General features: G+C 42.7%; 1 long non-coding RNA gene across 1 annotated transcript; it reads left to right on the plus strand.

The window, feature by feature from the left end:
- Positions 1-1874: 1874 nt before the first annotated feature.
- LOC114063983 lies at positions 1875-17184 on the plus strand. The gene is made up of 3 exons (XR_003572659.1): positions 1875-1980; positions 11270-11278; positions 17173-17184. It is a non-coding gene; the product is annotated as an uncharacterized LOC114063983 (long non-coding RNA).
- The last annotated feature ends 375 nt before the right edge of the window (positions 17185-17559 follow it).

Raw genomic sequence — 17559 nt, forward strand, 5'->3', positions numbered from 1 at the left:
TGTTCCTTGACTAACCCATCCAGGGCAGTTGTGAGCTTGGCTGGAGCTTGGACAGGTGTGAGGATGTGTCCAGTTTGGGATGGATGGATGGATGGATGTGTCCAGTTTGGGATGGATGGATGGATGTGTCCAGTTTGGGATGGGTGGATGTGTCCAGGCTGAGATAAATGGCTACTTTTTTCACAATGCTGAATTTTAAAGCATCTTACATGTGAGTGTAAATTGGTGATTTCTTACAGTTTTGGTGTTTACACATTGCAGTTGCTGAAGAAAATGGGGCCAATTATACATATTTGGCATCCACAATACATTTCCTTAGTTCTCTATTTTTTTCTATCCTCATTTTATTTAATTATGAGATTTTTAACAATTGTGCTGTAATTACCTGATTCTATGCATTATGTAGAAGGATGTTGAGAGACATGTGATTATAAAACCCAGACTCTGTGTGCTGACATTTATGGCTTTCTCTCTCAGCACTTGCATGAATAGAAGCTAAATTTTCTCAAGCTAAAATGTAGCTGAAAGGTTTCTGGTAAAAAGCAATTTGCATTTTTGGACAACAAACAGAAAAAAGGGCAGATACAATTTTCCAACACCTGCTCTGGTTTTTAACTTCTTCCATTGAGTCTCTGTATTGTTCAGAGCTGGTTTTCTGCCTTTCACTGGAATGCCTAAAATTGGCTTCTGACAGAAATAAAATACTAGAATAATTGGATTCTGTCCTTTCTCATTATATCATTTTCTGTTTCCTTCAACATGCAATCCATAGAAGAGATGTTTCTAACGTTTCCTGAAAAAAGTATTTCAGCATAAGCTTTTTCCATCTGCTTTTGGAAAATCAGAATATTTTATAATTACGCAATCATTTGCTCAAGTTACTTGTTTTCTATTACAGCATTTTGTACCATTAGTGGTGACATCTAAGAAAGACTTAGGAAAAGTTAGAATTGAAGTTCACCTTTCTGCCTAAAAGCTGCTCACAGAATAAGATAACTGAATGGACTTGCTTTTTGTTCCGTAACTCTGGTTTAATGGATGAACTCTCCACTGGTTTCTCAAAACTGCCATTCCAGCTTGGAGCTGATACATTTGAAATAAATCAGAACTATTGGGTGAGAGATTTATAGAATCATATCCAAGTTTGGGCTGGAAGGGACCTTAAAACCCATCCAGTGCCACCCCCTGCCATGGGCAGGGACACCTTCCACTATCCCAGGGTGCTCCAACCTGGCCTTGGACACTTCCAGGGATGGGGCAGCCACAGCTTCTCTGGGCAACCTGTGCCAGGGCCTGCCCACCCTCCCAGGGAAGGATTTCTTCCTAATCTAAAGGTTGGCATGAGTAAGGGGCAGTTAAATCTAATAATCAACCAGTATGGTGATTGGAACCTGTTAGGATATTTGAGGCTGAGATACATTTGTGGGGGGATTCACTTGACCTAACCTTTTCACTTTTTAATTTCTATGATAGTTTGAAATCGGGAAGGAATGAAAAAATCCGCAGAGAAAAACAAAACAAAACAAAACAATCATCTAAATGGAGGAAAAAAGAGCGCAGGGAAGGGAGGGAGGGGAGCTCTGCCGTGCCTGTCCCCGCAGCGAGCGGGGACATCCAGCAGGGCGCACTGCGCCGACAGCGCTGATCCCGCACCGGCAGCTCCGGGAACAGCGGCTCCTTCCCCAGGGGCTCCGGCTGCGAGCGCAGCTGTGCCATGAACACACGGACAGCGGGGCACGGGCAGGTTAAGAAAACACTGACACATGTCTGAAAATGGTTCGAGGGTCAGCTGCTACCAAGCCGTGAAAAACCGGCTCTGGAGAAGCGGCTGGGTGTGAAGGAAAATCCTGCCGCAGGATGCCAGGGATCCTGTGAGTTACTGGGTCTGCAGTGCATAAACAATATATTTGAACTTAGTTTCTGTGTGTAGGGCTCGGTCCTGGAAGAAGCCGTGACTCCCACTGGCTGCAGTGAACCTCTGTGTGCGCGAGATGTTCACAAATGCTGTGTTTAAAGAATTAGTGAAGCTCTGGATTAACCCTTCCAAGCCCAGAATTCCTGCTGTATCGTCTCTGGCTTGTCTAGACAGGCATTTAAGAGGTGTAATCATTCCCTGCATCACTGCAGGACGGTTTTCCAATGCCCAGCCCTCACTCATGTCTGACACACACACATGCAGGGTTCAGTCCTGGGCTGCATTTAATTTTGGGGGAATATGCAGATTCTGGGCTCGTCCAAGAAGCTGTATCAACACAGAGCAAATTCTTCTATTACACACATAGCAGTTGTGTAATGGAAACAAAAACCTGCAAATTTGATAATTAGATTGGATTAGATCCCTGTGCTCTAATGTTGGCAACATACATTAAAAAAAAAAAGAAGTTACAGTGTTTTGATTTTAACAACAGACAAGTAACCTTTTCATGGAGCTTATGAAATCAGCTGGTGCTGACTGAGGATTGTCTTGGCATAAAAGATGTGTTCAGGGGAAATGGGCACGTGCCCATCCTTTCACACTGTAGCCTAGAGGAGTAGCTTGGTCCATGAGATGACATCACATGTGTGGTACTTTTAGATTTTAGCAAATCACAGTATGTTCTCATACACATTCTTTTATCCTAGAGCTTTTTGAGGAACTGCGTTGTTGTTTTGGTATGAAGAGGAACACTGCAGTTAACAAAGAATATAATATATGAGGGGAGTCAGGGGCTTGTGTAAAACTCCCTTCTTACTTATTTTCCTCTCTAAAATGTCTCTGTAATAAAGAAGCATGTTTTTGCTTCACAATGCAAACTGTATTGACACAGGATGGGGAATGAAGCCACTAAATCAGGTGCATAAACATCCTTCTTGTCTCTAGGCAGGGCAAACTGCACAAATAGTGTTCATGGGCTCTTTAGAATAACAGTTGTTTCCTTCCTCTCTCTGCTTTGGCCACTGGATTAATATCCAAAGCCTCTTCCTTTCTTCTGAAGCTTGAAGCCATTTTAGGTACATTCTTTACATTCTGGGCCAAAGCAGAATTTTTTTTTTCCAAACTCTTCGTTCATGGGTGAGCATCAGTGCTGTTGTTTTTCTTTTAAATGTTTGCTTAAATGTCAATTAATCAAGAACCCTGATATTATCTGTCTGTACTTACCTGAACTGTTCAGCAAGGTGCTGGATTGCTTGTTATGCACAAGCTGTCAGCAAGCTCTTAGCAGCAGAATCTGCACAGCACCATCAGATTGATTTGTGTAGTTTATTTTTTTCCTCAGGTGTCCGTGGTTCCTTCTACCTCAGCTGCATTTGTACAGGATGATTATGAACCCAGAGATGTTGGTGTGACCTTTGGGTACTGTGGCCTTTTCCTGGAACATGGAGGAACACGAATATTTAGGTTTAATATTAATTAGGTTTAATATTCTGGATTATGTGACTATTTTTAGAAACAGAATTGGAGGTAAGATAATAAAGAGCTTCCTTTGTGGAAGTGTTTTACAGATTGTGTTTACAGGGGTGAATGAAAATAAATAAAAGCAGAAGAGATGGGGAAAATTCCTAACGCTCTTTCACCTCACTTGAATCCATACTTGTCAGGGAACGAAAGCCTTGAAAAGGAAACCCTCTGGAAAAGTCTGAGAGCTGCTACTTTAATCTTCACCTTCTGAGAAGTTTCAAATATCAAGAGCAGAGAGAAGAAGAGAGGCTGAGTCTCTAATTAGTGAAGGAGGCAGGTAGGACATTAATTGATTGGCTATGCTACTTCTTTGACCTGAGCCGTGTTTGAGAACAATAGAGGAGCTGTAATGTCCCTCAACAACAGAGCAGAGCTTTTATCTGATAGCAACTGAGAGACCTTTGATCACAAACTGGCCCTGGAGATCTGTAATTTTTATAATAATACATTTTGCTACGTGTGTTTTATTTTTGGTCATTTCTTCTTTGCTTAGGAACCGGTTTCTCAGAGTTTGGACTACTTTCTTGTTTTACACAGTGTTTGACAAGTCCTGAAATCATTGCCTCTCTGCTGATAGTGGTATAGTACAAATCTAGTAACATCTGTGAGAAAGTGGTTTCATGGATGATCAGGTCATTATAAACCTGAAAATTAAGGAAAGAGGGGAAAGAAGGTGCAGAAATATAGAGGAAAGATTTATTTGTATCTGTCCTGGATTGCCATTTAGGCTCAAACTTACTATGTAACAGTGTCTGTCATGACTGCACAGTCCAAATTTCACAGTGAAACATGATACTGTCACTGCCTAGTCCTTTGAAAGTTGCCTTCAATAAAGGTGTTCAATAGTGCAAACAGTTTAATTCATTTTTTAGAATCAAAGTGACATTTATTTTCAAGAGAAACATAAAAATAACGCTCTAGAAGACTGTGTGTGCTGTGATGAGTCTGACATCAAAAACTATTGGCTTACAAAAAGGTGAGGGCTTGGGCATTATTGGATCAGCGTGTTGAGAAATGACAGAAAAGGTCTCTCAGCTCCTGGATTGCCCCAGAGCAGAAGCACTGACAGAGAATTTAATGAAATGTGCAATATAAATACACAAACATCCAGCGTCTCAAACAGGGAAGAGCCCAGAGTTTATATTTGCAAACAAAAGGTCCCTGACACTGAAGGTAATTCCTGGTGCTCCCTTTTCTCCTTTCTTTCAGAGTAGGACTGCTTTCCCTAATCCCAGCAGGCGGCTTGAAAAGGATCAATTAGCCTGAGTTCCAGACACAAATTGGGTTTCTGTTTGTCAGGGTTCCCCGTGTAGCCAAAAAGGAAACAGATGATCCCTCACACCACAGAGGGATGACTGAGACATTCAGGATACAACGTCCTGGGTAGATGAAATGTCCTTTGCAGGTGCCTGTCCAGCCTCAGAATCCAAGGGCAACAGAATGATCTTGGATCTACCTTTGTCTTTGCTAAAGTGTGGATGCAAAGCAACATAACTGCATGGTCAAATTATTCAATAAACACTCTTATCTGGGCAAGTCACTTTGGAAGGGATTTGGCCTGAGACAAAACAAACCATTTTTCATTCGGTAGAAGAATGCCCAGATAGGGAAATGGGCTTGTTTGTTTGTAGTGATTTAACTCAACATCTGTGTCATGAATAACATTTTAGCTGTGGGACAGGCCCATATATCAAAGTAAAGTGTTGCCTTTCCTGAAAGGCAGCACTTCTTGTGTGTGGCCACGTGGCTCAGTGAGCCTGAGAGCTTCAAGCAGTGAGGGATGGGGTTATTTTGACATAATATTAGTGGCTTATTCCTCTCTGCCTTGATCCATGATTGTGCCTGTCATTGTACAAGAATTCCGCTTATGTCAAAGAGCAGTTATGCATTTCATGTACAGAATAAGGAATTCCTCACCTGAATTTTGGTACAGGAAGGTACAAGTGAAAGACAGGCATTTACATTTTCTGGAGAACTCAGTTATCTATTTGTTCATTAAGCATCATTCATTTCACGGCCCTCTATGCTATGGAATAGAAAACAATACATGTGGGCAGGAAGAATACCCCAGTCCTGCTCTGGGAAAAAACTTTATCAGCCAAAATAAGTATCTGACTGTTTTGCAAGATACTGTCTCACATGGTGTAATATCAGGCACCTGGTGTAGTCTCATCATCACTGGTCTCAGCTTTTGCCCATGACTAACAAAAATTAGGCAACATATTAAAAGAAAAAAAAGGAAAGAACTGTGGGCCAGATGGTTTTTGAGAACTGACTGAAGTGGGAGGTGAAGGAAGCATTTGACAATGCTTGAGGAAAAGATTAATCATCTCTTCATGTTCTACGTCCAAACCAGTTGTGTCTGTGATATCTGTGATGCCTGATTTTGATTAGGACAACAGGCATTCCCTGCCTGGGACGCTGGACTGTCCCTCTGAGGGAGAGCTGGGATTGGGCAGACACAAACAGCCTGCATAACTCCGGTATGCACAGAAATCCTCATAAATTGACACTCTGTTAGCCTTTTTGTTCAGGTAACATACCTCAAACATGTTGAATTTTGCATTTTAATGACAGTGCCAAGTGTGGCACACCAAACTATTCCAGCATTTTTTGATTTTGCAATCAAATTCCAAAAAAAAAAATTATCAAAGACCTACTATCCAATAACTATTTGCATTGTTGGAACCTGGTATAAGTTGGTACCTCCATGGTAAGCATATTTTTGTTAAATACTCTCCTTTTGTGCTGGTTTTTCTATGGACCTGACAGCTGGTTCTTCTTGTGCATAAAGGATATTAAGCAAAATGAACACAACTCACATATAAGCAGGTGGATGGAAGTGGTTCCTGATACACACACAAACACATTCTATTTGTCTATGTATATACATATATAAGTTGTAGAGAAGTACATTGTGAATTTGTATGCCCCTGATTTACCTTTTCTTGTAATATTCCCTATTTGATATATTAAAATCTGTCGTGATATTTAGACTGTTAACCCCATTACAAAAGCAAACATTTTTTTATTTTTTTTTCATTACTATCAGCCCTCGTTTCACATCCTGTTTTGTGAAAAGAGAGGCCAGTTTCAACAGGTTTAGATTTCACTTTTGGGAGAGGGAAGAATTAGCAGTTCAGAGACGGCTCAGATAAGCCTGACCTTAACTGACACAGTGCTCTGTTGGTTTCTGCTCAGTGAAGGAGAAAAAAAGGGAGAAGCAATATTGCCAAGAACTTCCAAATCATGAAGATCTCAGTTTAGATTTTCTACAGATGACTTAAAACAGAAGACACACATCTACAGTTAAGTATATTTTGTCTCAGTGACCTCCCATCAGACGTGAAAGGCAAGGAGATCAGTTCTACTCCCAGGACACCTCCAGGTAATGTCCCCAGGGCTGCCACCAGCACAGTCCCTGCTGAGGGGGAGATTCCTCTGCTCAGGTTCTGCTTCTGACCCCTCCAATTCCTGCTGCTTCCCTGGCCCCCTGACTCTCACACTGGATGGCTCAGCCTTTGCTTAAAAGGAACTTAAGTTTGCTTGCTCCACCTTCCTGGATTAAGGGGGGTTTGCAATTCCTGAGCACTTTTTTCCTTCCCTTTTCTGCTGTATTTCTTTGCTGCTGCTCAAAAACTGTGACAGAAACTTCAGAATGATCCCTATGAGCTTCTCACAGGTGAGTTTTTCCATGGCATATTGGTTGCCTTTGTTCATCTGGGCTGCCACTCTGCCTCCAACACTGGGAAGAAGGTGAGAGGAATCTGACAGTTTATGATTTCAGAAAAAGTCCCCCCAGAGAAAACTGTCTTTTCTAATATCTGATAAATAAAAATTCATGTCTGAGGGTTTATTTCCATTCTAATTCATCTCCTGAGGTTAAAAGTGTTTTATTTCTCAGTAAGGCAGTTCTCAATGTCACTGTTGATGTATTTGGGTCTCTGTGTGGAGCTGTGCTCTGGGTCCTGATCGTGTCCTGCAAGGAGCAGATGAACACCCCGGGCAGCAGGGGCAGCACACGCTCCCTCAGCAGCCCAGCCAGCATTCCTCAACTCTGACCCCAGGACCACCTCTGGAGATAAGAATTCCTTCTTGTCACAGCCCTGGCTTCCTCTGCCAAGGCTGTCAGCAAAAAGGACACTCGGAGCCAACGTTAGGGTCGGGCAGGAGGGGCTCGTTCACCACAAACCCTTCCGTGGTGGCTGAAGCGACTTCAAATCCACCACCAGAAAATTTAGACTGTAACACATCCACATTCCCACTTCACCCAGAGCCTGAACCCTGAAGATCTGGCAAATGACCAATTCTGTACCTCATTAGTTTGTTCCAGGCCTGGCACTTCTGTAACTCTGAGCTCGCTCTGAAGTGTGTCGGGAATCTCATGCACACTGGCTGTGCTTTGCAAACCAGGACGTGTCATTATCTGGTCAAGGAACCTTAGAACTGTTGGATTTTCTAAAAATCAAGCATTTGAATTACTCCCTCTACTCTTACCTCCTCTTGACGTAACTAGTCATGTTATAATTTAAAATATTCTTGATGTGACTAATTATTTGCCTAAATCACAACTACTCCTTTTCCTTTGCAGACATTTGATATGGTAATTGCTGGTTTTCAGTTCTCAGAAGTCACTGCCACATAACCAGAGGGTGGCTCAGAGACCAGTTGTCTTAAAAGCTTTGGTTCTGCAGACTTGCTCATCTGCTGTTCAGCAACAACACAAAATACCAACACAGGTTCTTATAGTGCCAAATCATCCTGACTCTGCAGACAGCTCTTTCCATAACGTGCATGAGAAGATTAAAAATTAGTCAATTTTTCAACTAATCATGGTTTTCCAGTCATATCATTTTCCTAGGATGACCTTGAAACATTTTGTAGTTTTATTTCATGTACCTCAGTGCATATAAAACTGTGCTCGTGCATCGTTGGACATTCCTCAGCTGTGGAGGTTGATGTTTTGGCAGAGCTGGGTGTTGATGTCTTTATGGATGGAAAATGTTGGGTTTATATTGTATCAGTAACTCTACAGGACATGATCCTGGGATTTAGGGATCTAACCTCCTGGAAAACGATGAGTGAGACTCCAGGCTGTTCTTGCTGAGCTTTGAGAGAAAGGCTGACACTGGGGGCATAGGCAAGTGCTCTTTAGTTGTTTGTTTGACACTGAAAGCCTGAAGCACAAGAAACCCACAATTTTTAGCCTGGCTCCAGCAGATGTATTTATTAAATATACAGATTCCCTTTACATTTTAAGTAAGACTTAAATAAGCCTGAAATTCGAAGTGTATTTCTCTTGGAATAGGATGCTATGGAATATTTATTTTTCCTGCTGTGTGATATTTATTGTCTTTCAGCCTTCATCTACAGTCCTGCAGCACTGAGAAAAGAAATCCTGCTCATGTTAAACTCTGACAATTCCACTTTTGCTGTGGGAACACCATGGGCTGTTTTCTGTTTCCTCAGAAGCTTGTTGGAATTTACCCTGGAATTCATGTGAGAGCTTCAGGTTTGTACTTCCCTGGATGTGACCTGTTTGTCTGTTTTACAGCAAACATTCATCCTGGTTTGCTTTTGGCAATGATCTCAGTGATCTTTGCCTTCCTCCTCTCCTGCACGAATCAGTGTTTCACTGTACAGTGAGTGGAGATCAGCTGATCAAAACAGCATCCACCTTTCTGTCCTCTGTGGGTTAAAATCCTGTGGGATGTGTTTCCAGGGTACTGAGCAGGTCTGCAGCCTCCCTGTGCTGTGGGACAGCTCACTTCCCAAATCCTGGGCTCAGGCAGCTTTGCTGGATTCTTCTTAATGCCCCATGACACTTTGCACTAAATCCCAAATTTCCCCCACTGTGGGCATTACAAATGATGTCTTAATCTACCAGCACTGAAAAAAACTTCTTTCTATATCTTTGTTTTTAACACATTTTTTTTAATTTATAATAGAAAAATACCAAAGCAAGTTCCACAAGCTTTCCATTGCAATTTTTAAAAACAAAGTGAGCTGTCCTGAGTCCGTCTGCTGCAGGCACTGTCAAGACAATTCCATCTTGAATACTTTCTGTTTTAAAAATATTCTGCCCAGAATATATGTTTTAAAATTTTGATTGGTCTTTTTAAAGTGATGGGCATCTGTTGTTGAACATGCTGAGATGAACAGGGAACAGTTTTTCCTACTAATTACAGACTTAGCACTTATGTCACATTCCAGATTTATTCCCTAACTTGGGAGGTAGGTAAATAAAGAGATAGAGTCTCCTTTAACTGCAAAGGGAAGGGCAGAGGTGGAATAACAAGGTAGATGCAGGTTTTGAAGTCAGCATTTCACAGTTTGAAGTTCTCTGCTCAGCCAGCTACATACCATTACCCTGGGAGATACTGGTTCATTCAGCCCTCCAGAAATCTAATCATTTTAGGATTTCCAGTGTCTAAGTTCACAATAACATTCATTACCATGCAGAAGTCTGGCTATTTCAAGACAATTAAGAGATATGGAGAGAATTGGTGGAAGAGTGAATCAGGGGTCACAGTCCAGTTCAGAGCACCAGCCAACCAATGCTCAACCTGACAACTGAAAACAAAATACAGAGCTTGAGAGGAGCCAAAAAATATCTTCATAAATAATTAGGGCTTGCAGGTCTCAGGGAGCCGGGTTCTCTTGGCCACAGTGAGAGGCAGCACTTTCTGAACAAACAAGATTGAATTTCTGTGGCTCGTGGAGCTGCCTGAGCCCGTTCCCCACACCCTGTGCCAGAGCAATCTCCTCCGTGTGCTGGAGCGGGCAGAAATGCGCTGCATTCCCGAGATGTGCAGCAGATGAGATGGTTCTGTGCTCCAAACACACCCCTGGCAGTGGTGGGGACGCTGCTGGGGACATCTGCTTTCACCTGAGCTCCTGAACCCGCTCCTGTGTGTCCGTGGGGTTTGTGTAGGCTCAGCAGTGGTAAAAAACAAACAAACCAACAAATAACCAGGCCTGCAGGCAACAGCTCTGGGCAGGTGTGGTGTGCAGGTGTCTGCAGTGTGTGCACCCTGGATGAGAGAGGGGATAAATACATTTATACAGGAGGCCTGGGAAACACCTCCAGCAGCAGCAGCAGCCAGTTCATGCTCACAGAAGAGCTCTGCCACAGCAAGGTGTTAGCTGGTGGCATCTGTAAAATGGAACCTGAGGAGCAGGTAGCAGATAGTGTTGCCTCTCATCTCGTTTGAGGGAATGGTAGGGAGCCCAGGCTCTGGATTATTTTCCCTCCCAAGCCGCTGCAGTGCAGGCAGTGCAGAGGATGAGCAGACAGAGAGGCCCCAGAGCGAGGGGCATGAGGTGAACAGTGTTTACTCTCACCTGTATTTGCTGCCTCAGGCAAATGCCCCTCTCATTCCTCTAATGGCCTTAAAATGAAGGGTCTCTCTCCTCCTGCACCCTGGCCCTCCATACAGCTCCTCCTGTCTATCAGCTGCCAGGGGAAGAAAAAAGCACCTAAGTGTAAAATTAATGCTTTCTCCTTTTTTTCCCAGCACTGTACACCATCCTTTTCTTGCCTTTGGCTTCAAGGGGACTGTGCCAGCGCTGACTGCCATCATCTCTTTACCTTCTGTGCTCTCACATTAAAAGGTTTGTTGCTTTAAGAGAGTGTGTGCCATCACTGGGGGGGAATGTACAACACCTGCTGTCAACGAGCTTAATTAGGGCAGAAGCCTGATTGGGTTTGTGGGGAGAGGGGTGTATATAGACTCCTGCTGGCCCCTGGGAGGGGGTTTGGCAGTCTGGTTTTGCTGGACAGAGCTCCTGAGCATGACCTGATGTGTGTGAGTAAAACCCTCAGCTGAGGAAAGTGCAGTTGGTGATGGGCTTGTGCTGTTACTGATGTCAGTCAGCTCTGATGCACTGGGTAGAGTTGCTGCTTAAATGCTTGGAGATATTGGAGTCTCCTGCAACTGCAGAGGTAAGGGCAGAGAGGAGAGCTGGTGGGTCTGGGAGAAGCAGCTTGAATTGGGAAAGGAGGCTCTCTGGATCTGGGATAGCTTGGAATTCCTAGGGAGAAGCTTTGCCAGCTGAACTAGAGAGTCTTAGTTCCTGCTGGTATGGCTCGGCCTTCCTAGGAAGACACTTCAATGTGTGTTTGATTAAGAAGAAAATGGGCAGAACAAGTGGAAAATAACAGTATATCTCAAAGAAAATTCCAGTGGGCAGGAGCTGTTAGTTGGCTTCAGATGGAAAGGCTGGGCTGTTCTGAGGGATGTGCTTTCTGGAGGTGAGTGAGAGGGGTACAAGAGCACAGCACTTCAGAGTAATAAAGAGAAATTAAAGGGCAGCACAGCTGCTACAAAATTGAAGTTGATGTATCTGCCACTATAAATGCAGCCTGTTTGCCAGAACTCTGCAGTTGGATTAAACTCAAAGCATATGGTCTCTGACTTCAGAATTATCCCACACTGGGCTGTGCCCATCACTTCTGTTAAAGCTGACGCTCTGTAAACGTTGCCCATCTCGGGTCCAGCAATCCTTGCACCACTTCCAGTTCACTCATTGAGCTTCCTTTTCTCCTTTATCCACTTCTTTCTCTGTGAAGGTGCTGCCTGATTTCTTTTGCCTTCTGGTGTCTTCATTTCTAATGTCTTCTCCTTAATTTTTGCCCTTCTTTTACAGCCCAGACATGACTCTGTCACGTGTTCAATGAATTTCCACATAAAGTACCTGTGTGTTCTCACTTTCATGTCCTTCACGTTTTGGAGAGGCTCCTTAGAAGCACCCTAAAATAAACTGGACTTTGTTTTCACGTGCACAAAAATCTACAATATAGGTTGCCAATCTACAACAGGCTTCTGGTTTCCTGAGATTTATGTCAATAGTCATCAGTACTTGTCTGGTGTTTCCTTGCTACTCCAGTCTTGTTTAGATTGTAAATAACTGGGATAAGGGTCTTGTCTCTTTATTACAATTCTTGAAAAACTAAGACAGTTAAATCTTGGCTTATACTTAAGGCTCCCAGTGAATACTAAGATGCTGATAAAATAATCCAAAAGAGTGAAATCCACCTTCCTGCTTAGGGTGTTTTCTACAGTCAGTAGAAAAAGACAAATATTTTCCAGTGAAACATATAAAGATACTTCAAGTTTGTAACTGGCCTGGAATCCATGGTGGCTGGGAGTCAAAATGCTGTCCTGTTTGGCTGTGTGTGGTCTGCTGGTTACCTGCCTGATGAAGTAAATAGGCAGGGCAACCTCTTTGTCATCCACGAAACCTCCCTGGGAAAGGGGGTTGGAAACTTTTAGGTGAAGATTTTTGTTTCACTGTGGTTTTGCTTTTTTTGTGGAGATATAAGGGTGTTATGGGAGGAGATAGGTTTCAATAAATTTACAGGCTTTAAAAAAGATATGAAAAGTCCAGAACGATTCCTGTTGTTTTCAGATTTTTCTCCTGCAAGTGATGGTAGCTGCACCAAGGCAATTACAGAAAATGCTGTTTACATTGCAGTGGTTTTGCCATTTTTGTTGGAGTCAATTTTGATCTATGAAAATTTGAGACTTTGATTTTTTTTGTTTTGATTTTTTGATAAGAAAAGGTTTAATGCTGCTACTTAGTAGAGCTGTAGATAACGAATTCTACTAGACAGAACTGTGAAAACTAGATCTGCTGCAGTTACAGGAATATATTTATTCCAATACAGAGCTGATTCCTGCCATTGGCAAACTGCCAGGGACACTGATTTTTCATCTCTGTTTTTGCCTTGCTTTAATATTCTCAGACCAATTTGTCTCATCTGCACCTCTTTTCCAAACCTGCTGTCCCCAGCAGATGTTTATCCTTGAGGCTTTGGGTAAGGCTGTGCTCACAGGGTGCTGACCTGGAGGGTGCTGCTCCAGTGCAGGAGGAGAATTATCTCCTATCACCATCCCAAAGGAATGGCAGGAAATTGCAGCATAACTGGGAGCTGTTTCCATGTCCTACCCGTGGGATAAAGGCTGCTGGGACAGGGAATGTGTGGCTTCAGCTGCAGGTGGAGGTTTGGCATTTGTGTGGCCCTCCAACACTTCTGATCCAGGCCAGGCTTGGGGAAAGAGGTGCATAATTAAGAATTAATTGTTACTAAATTTAGATTGAGGGGGGGGAAAATACAAATAAAAATTAGTAGTAAAGGCTTAGCAAGTACAAGCAGGTTTTTTAGGATACTGGCTGAGTTCCCTGGGAACTGACTGCTGGGTCAGGTGTGAGTCACTGGGATCTGCCCACACGAGGTGGGCAGAAAAATCTGGGAGAATCAGCCATGAACATGGCCCAGAAAGGTAATGGCAAAAGGACTCCACAAGATGCAGAGAAGAAAACCAACTGGATGTGGTGCAGGATTCATCTATTTGCTGTTTTCTCATTGTGCTCTAGAAACTTGAGTTGAAAAACTGGATTGCACCAAAGAAATGTCTGGTTTTTATTATCAGTCCTGTCTCCAAGTGGAAACAAGTCAGATCAATGTCAAGTTTTTTTATTCTTTTGTCATCGTGTTTTACTGCATCTCTTGGTGTCTCTCATAACCGTTTTCTTTTTATTCATTATAAATGATTAATTCAGGAGGCAGCCAGCCTCCCCTGAGTATTGTGGGGTTCTAAATTGCTTATTTGGCCAAAAAGTATTTGTTACTGGATCAGAAAATCTTGACTGACTACTAAGGGGGGAATTCTTCCTAATAAATATTTCTTCTGGGCAGAGCATGCCTCTACACTTGATGAAAAGAAAAATTCTGAGAAGTATTCAAGCGGTGTTTGTACTTACTGCAGAAGTTGGAATTGCGAGAGGCACTTTGCTATTTCTGCCTTGTGAACAGATTGTGAAGGACAGGAACAAATTTTAACCTAAAGAATAAGATTTTTGATAGGGAAGGAAACTTCGTAATGCGTGACATAAAAATTCCGAGCTATAATTCACACCTTAATGCAGATACAATATTAATGTTGGACTGATCTATCTGTGCCTTTTATTTTCCTGGACTATCACTTCTGAAACTGCCCAGAAAAAGGGGAAGACTGTCTGATTTTTGTCAATATAATTACATGGCTCTCAAGGGATTTGCTCCTGTTTTCACCAGTCAGGAGAGAATTAGTAAACTCATAATGCACAACAAATAAAATTGCACTTCCCACCTTCAGATCTCTCAGTCAGACAGATGAAGGAAGATAAAGGGGGGAAAAAACCCCACTCAAACAAAGGGGTGAAAGTCACATTTGGCCTTTTTGGAGAAAAGGAGAGCGGGGCTGCAATGAGAGTTGTTTCAGAGGGGAGGGGTGGCAGGAGGTGGGACGTTCCCTCTGCCGGATTTTGATGTAAAGCCGAGCACAATGGGGAGGCACCTGCGGAGAGCTGAAAGCTCTGCTGGAGATGGCCGTGCTGATTGTCTCCCCGAGGCTGGGGGATTACGTGTAACCCGAGCGCTGCGGTTCCCGTGGCAGCCCCACAACTACTGGGGGAAAAGTTCTTGTTTTCTGCAGTCGATGCCATGAAATGGGGCTTTGGGCAGTCTGTCTTTGAGCTCACCTTGCCGCGATGAGCTTTTCAGAGAGGGGGTTTCAATCTGTGAGTAAAGCCACTGGAAGTGTGAGGATGTTGTTTGAACTTCAGAAGTAACTGTAATTCTGCTAAATATTGTATTATATATAGAAATTACTAAAATCTCTGTGTATGTGTTGGTTTGGGATTTTTTCCTCCTCTGTATTTTAAAAACACCTTTCATTGTATAAACACAGTTAATCTCAATGGATCCTCTGATGCCTGGAGTTGCTGAGCTAACAGGACAAGTAACAGTTCATTTTATGTCCCTTTGAGACTCCAGCCACTTCACTGAGCCACCCTGGGATCGCTGGATTTGACTGTGGTGTGAATTTGTGCTGCTTTTTTATTTCTCTTGTCCCAAGAAAGCAGATTGACTTTGATGGTATCAGCCTCTTATCAGTCATCTCAGGGCAGGTGATAGAAAGCATCCCCAAAGGATTTGTAGCTGGATGACATGCAGAAGGAGGAGCTGCAAATCACCAAATGAGACTCTTAGAACTTTGTTCTCCTTCATTTATTCATAACCCAAAGTAACTGTGGAAGTTTCTCAAGGTTTACATTAAAATGTGGTCACAGATGACAATTTGGTGCAAACCTGGGGTTCTAAATTTACTGTTGCATGGGCTCTTTAAGAATAAATAACTCAAAAAAGAACTTCTTTTAATGCTTCTCACATGAGCAGTGCAACGTGTTCCCGGAGAACACTGGATATTAGATATTATTTTAGAAGCAAATCAAAACATCTGCACTCATGATCTGCTGCACTTTTTCATAATGTTATCAATCTATATAAAAAAGTCATTGTGGAAGCACTGAGGAAAATAACTAAAGAAGATTTTTTCCTTCAGAGGTCTGTCATTTAAAACATATTGCACACATGCACACTATGTAAATATTTCTTAGAACTATGGCAATTTTGCTGATGTTTAAGACGTAACATTGGATTAAAATGTTAGAAAATTGCATTCAGCTCTCTTGTCTCTCCTTTGATAACACTGTGTTGTTTTCTGGAAGATGCTTTATTTTTTGTACCATACAAAAAGTGTTTCAAATTTAGGACTAAGGCTAGTTCAGATCCTGTCAAAAAAAGAAAGTATATCTGAATTGCAGTGGTATTTCTATTCATTTGCTTAGTTACAGGAGCCACAAAAGATGAACATAAAGTATTCTTGTAAGTCAAAGAAATAGCACTGAGTTGCATATATAGCTCTTAACTTACACTCTCAGCTTGAACACTCTAAAATTTATCTTTTTTTTAAAATCTTTTTTCTTTCCCTGAAGGGAAATGATCCCAGGCTTTACATCATTAGCTAACACTGAATTATCTTATTTAGGTTCAAACCTAGTAAGGAAGACATTTTCTGCCCTGGGAAACTCGATGTTGACTCGATGGAAAGATGGAAAACACCTGAGATTACTGAGCCCTGAACGAAAACTCCTGTGCACTCCAGCTGAGGGTTCTGCCAAGGTAAGGGGCAAAACCTTCCTCAGAGCTCAAAAGGGAAGAGCTTATCTTAAATATTTCAGTGAAAGAACCACCATTTCTGCAACTAAGATTTCTGTAGCTTGTTTTCACTCCCTGGAGGAGTGGAATGCGTTGCTTGGACTTGTCACCCGGTGAGCTTTAAAACAGCTTCCTTGAAGATGAGAAATGTGCTTGTTTGACTGACCTCTCGCTGTTCATGTTCAGTATTTGCCTGCAGCTCGCTAAACAAACAGGCACACTGTCATCAAATGGAGTATTCTTCAGTGGAACAGGGATAAATCAAAAGGGGAAAAACTCAGTCCAGGATGGCAATTGCAGTAACTTGTATTATTTTAGCTCGGCGTGGTTGTAAATATAAATCTACTAGAAAGAATCAGGAAAAAAAAAAAAGGTGCATTTAAACACAACGTTTTTAAAAGGCATAGTCACTTGTGTTAAAAGCTCATCTATAGGCCTGGAAATACTTAGAACGTTCATTTTTTTTTGAACGATTGACTAACTAAAAAAAAAAAAAAAAATTAAAAAACCGAGAGTGACGAAAGGAAATCTCGTTGAAGAAATGCAAAAAGTAACATTTTTGGCAGCCCGCTTCAGGTGATGTCATTGTGCAGAACGTGCTAAAGGCTGTTACTTCACAGCAGGAGCTGATTCCTCGAGGCAGGCAGGGTCTCGGGGCACACTCGGCGTCGCTCTCAGCTCCAGCCAGCAGAGCCCTGCGCTTCTTACCCCTCGTTAGCTGCTGATAAACTGTGCCCACTCCTCCCCGGGGCACAGATGCACCAACACCCACCTCGGAACCTTTCCCACGCTATTTACTGCTCGTGGGCTGAGGGTCTGCCCGGCGCTCCTGGGGGCTCTGGGGGACGAGCCCACGGACAATTCCCCGTGGGCTGACGGTTCCTAGTTGTTTCTCCACGCGTGCTGCCCTGTCTGTAGGACATCAGAGCGTTTCAGTTCAGTGTACATTTGGTTTTTTTCCCGAGTCTCAGCTCTGGACCACACCTGCTGAGGTGCAGGAAAGCAACGAGCTTGGCTGTATTTAGAATTATTACGTGGTAAAGTGATTGGGTTCTGTGTGAATTATCCAAGAGGG

Source organism: Empidonax traillii, unplaced genomic scaffold (assembly GCF_003031625.1).
Source record: "Empidonax traillii isolate 1590-97213 ecotype Southwest subspecies unplaced genomic scaffold, ASM303162v1 scaffold505:size591145, whole genome shotgun sequence".
Lineage (NCBI taxonomy): Eukaryota > Metazoa > Chordata > Aves > Passeriformes > Tyrannidae > Empidonax > Empidonax traillii.